This window comes from Dermacentor andersoni, chromosome 1 (genome assembly GCF_023375885.2).
Source record: "Dermacentor andersoni chromosome 1, qqDerAnde1_hic_scaffold, whole genome shotgun sequence".
Classification (NCBI taxonomy): Eukaryota; Metazoa; Arthropoda; class Arachnida; order Ixodida; family Ixodidae; genus Dermacentor; species Dermacentor andersoni.
Window position 1 is genome coordinate 59,148,201 of NC_092814.1, and position 7,353 is coordinate 59,155,553.

Genomic DNA, 7,353 nt, shown 5'->3' on the forward strand with positions numbered 1-7,353 from the left:
GTCGGCCCGACATTTCACTATCTACGGGATTTTTTCTCCACCGGACACGATAGAGGAGAAAGTAGCCCATAACAGCTTAGCTGTGAAAAAAAAAAGAAAAAGAAGAAGAAGCAAGGATATATACTCGAATGATTCCCTCCGTCCTTGGACTGCGACACAGAAATCCTGTGCCGTTATGCGCAAATTTCGTTCACTGCATGCCCATACTCTTGCGATTTTCTCCGCTGTCTTACAAATCTTGTCAAAATTCCCCCAACTTTTTGTAATTTCCGTCAATCCTCCCATTCCTTGCGTAGCTACACTTCCTCTTCACCGACCCCTTAGGCTACATGTCATCTTACAGAATCTCCGCGCGTCCTTTTGTTTTGTCCCTCTGTCCCTCCAAAAATTTGCGACAAATATGCATAGTACGATCCAGACCACAAGGAATTCGTTTCCAGCAGATATGCCGCTTTTAACCTGTATTTTCATTTTAGACAAACTAAATGTTGGTTGTCGTCACAGGACTTGTAAGCGGAGCCACAGCCCATTTCCTAGCGGTATGCGAGAGCGGCTGTACTTGGCACCGTCGTGAACACGTGGCTCGCGTTGCCGTGCGCTGCCGTCGCTGTGCGATCACGTTGCCGTACAGACAGATGGAGAAATGGGTCGTCTTGCCCTCCCCTCGGCATTTCCCTTCTGCATCACCAGAGAGATACTTATTTACCTTCAGCGCTTGTGGCTACTAGTCGCTGAGGCTTCGTCCCGGGACCATTGGCGACAAACCTAGTAGGACTTTCCGGTAGTTTCTCGCCCGTAGCCGCCGAGTGCCACATAAGTGCCCTAATCGTTTGCTCGGATCCATCTTGCCCACATCAGGCAGTAAATCTCTTCGTTGAACTGAGTGCTGCAGTTCTGGCTGCACCTTGCGGTGAGTCCCTCTTGCATGCCGCCGTGCTGTGACGACAGCGAAGGGCAGGGTTTCAGTGTATCGATACCTCTCCTAGCTATAAGAACAATCGGAAACAGCTTATAGGAGCAGGTGAATATTTTTTTTCTTGCTTTCTTAGGTGGCTTCGGACGTCGTAAATTAGGTACGATATGAAGCTTCATTTCCTTCAGAGCGCAACAAATAATTAGATCACTTTCTGATGCTACCAGTTCAAAGCGCGTGCGAATTAATTGCAACGAGGCTTCGGTTGTCAAGAAGACATGTCACAGAAACACATCGCCAAAACGGCGGCGGTGGTCGCGCGGTATCATAACCTACGCGCTGGGTGCACGGGTCAGTGGTAAATTTGTAGCAAATGCGTGGCTGTGAACTCAGTGGAGGTTCCATATGGGTATTTTACTGCGCGACCCAACAATGAGTACATCACGGGTCCTTCGGCGACAAGTGACCTAACCACGCCTTTTCACAAGCGGGCTGCGGTTGGGGTAGAACATTGAAAACCTTTCACCATGGGGTAGAAACCCGGCGAAGAGACGAAGTGCGAGAGCCGCAAGGATAGCCGTACTTCTAGCTTGCCGTAAACGCTCGTCTCCTACCACTCTCTCGGCCATGTTGCTGACTCAGGCTTCCGTGCACCTTACCGGCGCAGCAGTACCTGGAAGATTTCATCAGCCCAGCGCTGAAGGAGCACACCAGCGAGGCTGTAAACTGAGGGTTTCTTCAGATGTCTCATTATGCTAAATAAAGTGTTTTTCTCTAACTCCAAGAAAGGAAGAGCGGCGCGTATTCTGCTACGACGGCGACGGCGGCCGCCGCCGCGATGTGTGGGGACCCGGTATCGCTTGACGCTATCACTATACGAACATTCGTCGAGCCAGGATTTCACGAAAGTGCTACGCAACACGCTGTGTCCAATATATATGACTGCAGAGTGGTGACCGAGTGTATAGTGAAATGTATACTTACAGACGATGGGCGATTGGCGCGCCGAAAATACGTCGGAGCTTCGGAAGTTGCGTAGGCGTCATAATAGCGTGTATTGTTACCGATTTCCCATGTGCTGCAAGGCAGACACGGCATGGAAAGAAAGCTTGCAAATTGATCTCCCTCCTTCGACACAAACCGCATTTCAACAGCATTCCAACCGCCCTTCCAGTATTGACATTAAGGAGTTTCACAATTTATCTAAATGTTCACTCTTCACTGTGAGGCCTGGTGCTTCAAGCTGCTCGCTCTCCCACTACTTTGAAAAGCATATTCCCAAGTAACGAAAAGACTGCCCGACGTCTCTGGCCGACTGCAAAACGGTTGGCCCGACTTCGGCAACCAATGTGGGTCCAGTGTTGGAAATTGGCATTAGCCTCAGGTCGGCAACCGACGTAGGGCCCGACCACAGTGCCGACTTGGCTGTCGTCGGGCCCTTCTATTTGGCCAACGTAGCCGAGTGCGCGCCACATGTGGTCTAATTGCGGCCCTGACGACAATAATGGTCAGCGTTGCTTCGGCCCGACACGGAGAGCCGACGTACCTTGCTTTTGGCGATCCGAGTAATCGTAGCATTTACGTCATCATGAATCATTGCTTGTGTTGTGGTCGACATAGAAGCGCTACACGAAAACCGAGAGCTTCCTGGTCGCCTTTCGGGACGCATAAATGACAGGCAAACGATTCTTACCCACGTCTTTATTTTTTTTATACCATATACCCGAACTTTTACGAAGTTTTCGGAGTTGCACGCAAAGTCTGTGGCGGGCTTGAAGCAGGCTCATGGCGCTTTCTTTCGTTCCCACCTCCATAGAACTGTCAGCCGCTCCAACCAAACTACGTTTCGTGATTCCACTCACTTATGCGAGTGAAGCACACGGGAAGCTGCTCTTCACAGATGCTGCAATAAAACAACACATAAGAAAGCTGCCCCAGCTTTAGTTCAGCTGCAGCTAGGTTAGTCCCATTCCATTTGAACAAAGGAAACATTCAAAAGGATATCGTAAGCCATACATTCACGGGACCTGAGAAGAAACTAGGACAATATCAGCAAGGAAGCTGTGAAAATTAAGGTAGTAAGAGGGAGAGCGTTTCGGGTAAAAAGACGCGGAAGACAATATTAGGTACGTGAAAGCTAAGAAGCTGTCAGGAAGAGTGGCTATAGACGAGACAAAGCGCTGCAGTACGGCAGAGTTGGTATTAATATTAGCAAGAACACGACACGGTAACAAGAAAACACGTATGCACATATACACGGGCTGCCTTATCTAGTTTGCGCGGCATTTTTACAACAGCATTGATACCAATGCTATTGTAAAACTGCCGAAGCTAAATACCGAGACAAAGAGCGCCGAGATACGCAAACTGGCGAACAAGCATATGTCTGCCGAGGCAAGAGTGAAACGTGATATAGCCTATATGGCACTGATGATAGCACATTTTGTAGAATACAGATAACATGTATGGGTTATAAACAGAAACTGTATATGCCATCAGGTATGATAGGGTTAAGCAGAATAAATATATCAAAAAAAGAAACAGCGACAGAATATGGATGTCGCAAGCCGAATGCACTTATAGGGCTGTCTTTTAGGAAAGTACTAATACTGGACGCAGCGACATGCAATGAACGTCAGCTGGTTTGCATGACAAGAGAAAAAGCAACAGCTGATACCAGCGTGAGCAAAGTGCACAAGAAATTTTGTCGTCACGCGACATTTCTTTCTCAGAATGTGATTCATGATGGTCGTGAAGTTCTTGAAGGTGTGCTTCCTCCCTTGTGATCCCTTCCAGTATAGTGCAATTTCATCTGCTAACCGGGTCTGAAGAAAAGTACGCACAGCATGATGGGTGTCGGTACCACCATATCTGGAAAAATAGTCAACCTGCACGAACCAGCGCATGTAAAGTTAAAACACCCAAAATACGTGGTGTTTGTGGTCTAAAATTAATGGCTGGGATAAAAAAAAATATGAAGTCACTCTTATTTTCAGTGCTATAACTAGATACAACAGGTAAGTCTAGAAATAACGTTCTACAATAGAACTGCATATGTCTGCAAAATTGTATCTACGGCAGAATGGAAATAAATAGAAAATTAAACACGAAGTCATTCATATTCAGCTGTGGCCTCATTTCCATTCTTTAGCTCCACGCTAGCGTAAATGACAAGATTACGTATTCACATTTCTATTGAATTAGAGTTTCCTCAATATTAACAAAACAGTACATTAACAAAATCACAGGGGCCAAGAAAAGCGACCAATGTAGGCTCTGTTTAGAAACAGGAACACTCACACACATAATGTGGGAATGCACCTCGCTCCCGTTTTCTCATCCCCCCGTCAGCAGGGAGACTGACTGGACAGCCTGCTGGCTCAGTTCCGGGGACGTCGACCGACAACTTGAACTGTTGGACTGGGCGGAGAAGGCCAAGCAGGCCCAGGGCCTTACTTCAGCCCGATCCCTCTCAGCCACGTCCCCCTTTACCCTTCCCCCTTTCAATAAAGTTTATCACCACCACCACCTCAATAGCTGGCCTTTGGGAGTCGCCACTAATAAAAGCGACCGGTGTGATAACGAAAACATGTAATGTTTGTGTAATCGCGACCGACACCTATACGCAAGATAAGTTTTGTAAATACAGTCCCGGATAACGCGTACACCGACGTTTACGAGCTTAAAGGAGCCTTAATTATGAGCAACTGAGTCTAGGCTCATTGGTTCACGAGTCTCGAATATAGAACTGTCACGGATATTCCATAAAGCGTAACAGATTTACCGCGTTTACAGCAGCAGCTGTTACATTCCTGGCCCGTTTGTCCGCCCATGTGACGTGACAGGGCCAAGTGTCGAGATGTGCTGTGCTTAAAAGATTACTGCCAAAAAACCAAAAAAGTTAAGTGCAAATTGCACGAATTTAAGAAAAATCTTCGTACAGCAATATGCAGATAAGATTAAAGGGTCTGTGGATAAATCTTGACCGTTGTCGCGAAGTGTTAAACGTCGAGGAATCGAAGTGCCGTTTGTAAAGTGTCGGTCGATACAATGTGTAAACGATCGCTGTAAGAAAACGGTGCACCTAGGCACATTAACTTTCAATAAGAATAGGGCCGCCCGCTTTGAATAAGCCTTCCCCCCTTTCCCTTTGGATCCGCCATTGGAAACCACTGGCAGTTTTATGCAGCACATACCAAACCGACAGTTATCGCTGATAAGTGGCATCCTTTCAAGTTGCTGAAATTTGCCGCCGTTAACTGGAGGTTCTGTATAGACTCGATAAGATTGTGGAAGTTCGAGCAGGGTGAGATTTTAAGTAAATGCAGAACATGTGTCCACATTTGTTTTGAGTCCACCTTTGTTTTTCATTAAATCTCTATCCTGGAAATTAGCGACACTCTCTTCCCCGCGCTCCGCTATCTTTCGCCGGGCGTCGCGCTGCGTAGTGACCACAGGCCCTTCCTGCCAGGCCCTTTCATAATCATCATCAGCCTGGCTACGCCCACTGCGGGGCAAAGGCCTCTCCCATTCTTCTCCAACTACCCCGGTCATGTGCTAATTGTGGCCATGTTGTCCCTGCAAACTTTTTAATCTCATCGGGCCACCTAACTTTCTGCCACCCCCTGCTACGCTTCCCTTCCCTTGGAATCCCGTCCGTAACCCTTAATGACTATCGGTTATCTTCCCTCCTCATTGCATGCCCTGTCCATGCCCATTTCTTTTTCTTGATTTCAACTAAGATGTCGTTAACTCGCGTTTGTTCCCTCAACCAATCTGCTCTCTTCTTATTCCCCCCCCCCCCCCTTAACGTTACACCCATCATTCTTCTTTCCATAGCTCGTTGCGTCGTCCTCAATTTAAGTAGAACCCTCTTCGTAAGCCTCCAGGTTTCTGCCCCGTACGTGAGTACTGGTAAGACACAACTGTTATACACTTTTCTCATGAGGGATGATGGCAACCTGCTGTTCATGATCTGAGAATGCCTGCCAAACGCACCCCAGCCCATTCTTATTCTTGCGATTATTTCAGTCTCATGATCGGTTCGATCCGATCCGATCTGATCATGATCCGAGACTGTTAAACGTTACTTTAGTTTTCTGCATATTAATCTTTAGACCCACCCTTCGGCCTCTCCAAGTCAGTGAGCATGCATTGCAATTAGTCCCCTGAGCTACTAAGCAAGGCAATATCATCAGCGAATCGCAAGTTACTAAGGTATTCTCCATTAACTCTTATCCCCAATTCTTCCCAATCCAGGTCTCTGAATACCTCATGTAAGCACGCTGTGAATAGCATTGGAGAGACCGTATCTCCCTGCCTGATGCCCTTCTTTATTGGGATTTTGTTGCTTTCTTTTTGGAGGACTACGGTGGCTGTGGAGCCGCTGTAGATATCTTTCAGTATTTTTACATACGGCTCATCTACCCCCTGATTCCGTAATGCCTGCATGACTGCTTAGGTCGGCTTAGGAAATGTTGCCAATTGTTTATTCAAGTCGCCAAAGAAGTCACCCGTCGCTAAACAGAAACGTTTGCTTTGTCATTGCCCTGGCGATCAAAGAGCAAGAACGGAGGGAGGAACCGCACACAATTATCACCTCTGACTCGCAGGGTGCGCGTGCCGCTCCTTTTTAAATGGCCGCCTCCCGATAAAAGTAAAAAAAAAAAAAAAAAAACCCAGGCGGGAGATTGACAAACGGATACAAGCTGATGTGGTGTCCGGGACAGACAGGCCTGAAGGGAAACGAGAGTGCGTGCGCTCTAACTCGAGGACTCGCGAACCGAGCAGAGCCTCCACCGCACTATCCATCCCCTCAAGCACTCCAGGAGTCAAGCGATGAGGACGACGACCCCTCCCGAATAGCCCCTCGTGAAGTTCTTGCTCACAAGCGAGGCACGCGACAAAAAAATACAGCGCCCCCCAGAAATAATTAGAAGGGGAGGACGCCATAGACCTCCGTAGGATTCAAACAGGGGTCTTTCCATACTTAACAAAGATTACACAAATTTTTTCCAACGCTGTATGGGCACGCCTGTCCGTAGTGTGGCGGCTCGCCATCGCTATATCATGTATTTCGTGGGGTTGCGAAAATATACCAGCAAATTGAAATACCTTTTTAGGTAAATTTAAACTATCCAACATTTTGCAGCAATGGGAGACACAACTCGCCAGTTCTGACCCGGAGGTGCACCTAGAGCTTCTGGGTCACGTCAGGCAGGCGGCAGAAGCCAGTGGAGCCCTGGACTTGGGGCCCCACCCATCGAGCTTATGGTCCCTTACCCCAACCCATATTCAATGAAGTTATTCCTTCCTTCCTTCTTTGTCGCTAAACAGACAAGTCGCTAAATCTAGCAATAAAAATGTGGAGGGCGCTTAAGCTTCGCCATTAAAAGGCCCCTGAAACGGTTCGGACAAATTTTGTAGACGCGTAGGGTACA

At 47.6% G+C, this 7,353-nt stretch overlaps 1 long non-coding RNA gene across 1 annotated transcript in view; it reads left to right on the forward strand.

Moving 5' to 3' along the window:
• Positions 1-4,441, forward strand: part of LOC129380473 (uncharacterized) — a 29,839-nt gene extending 25,398 nt beyond the window's left edge. Inside the window, exon 3 of the long non-coding RNA XR_008608538.2 lies at positions 4,265-4,441. This is a non-coding gene — a long non-coding RNA (uncharacterized lncRNA). The remainder of the gene's footprint in view (positions 1-4,264) is intronic.
• Positions 4,442-7,353: the final 2,912 nt, after the last annotated feature.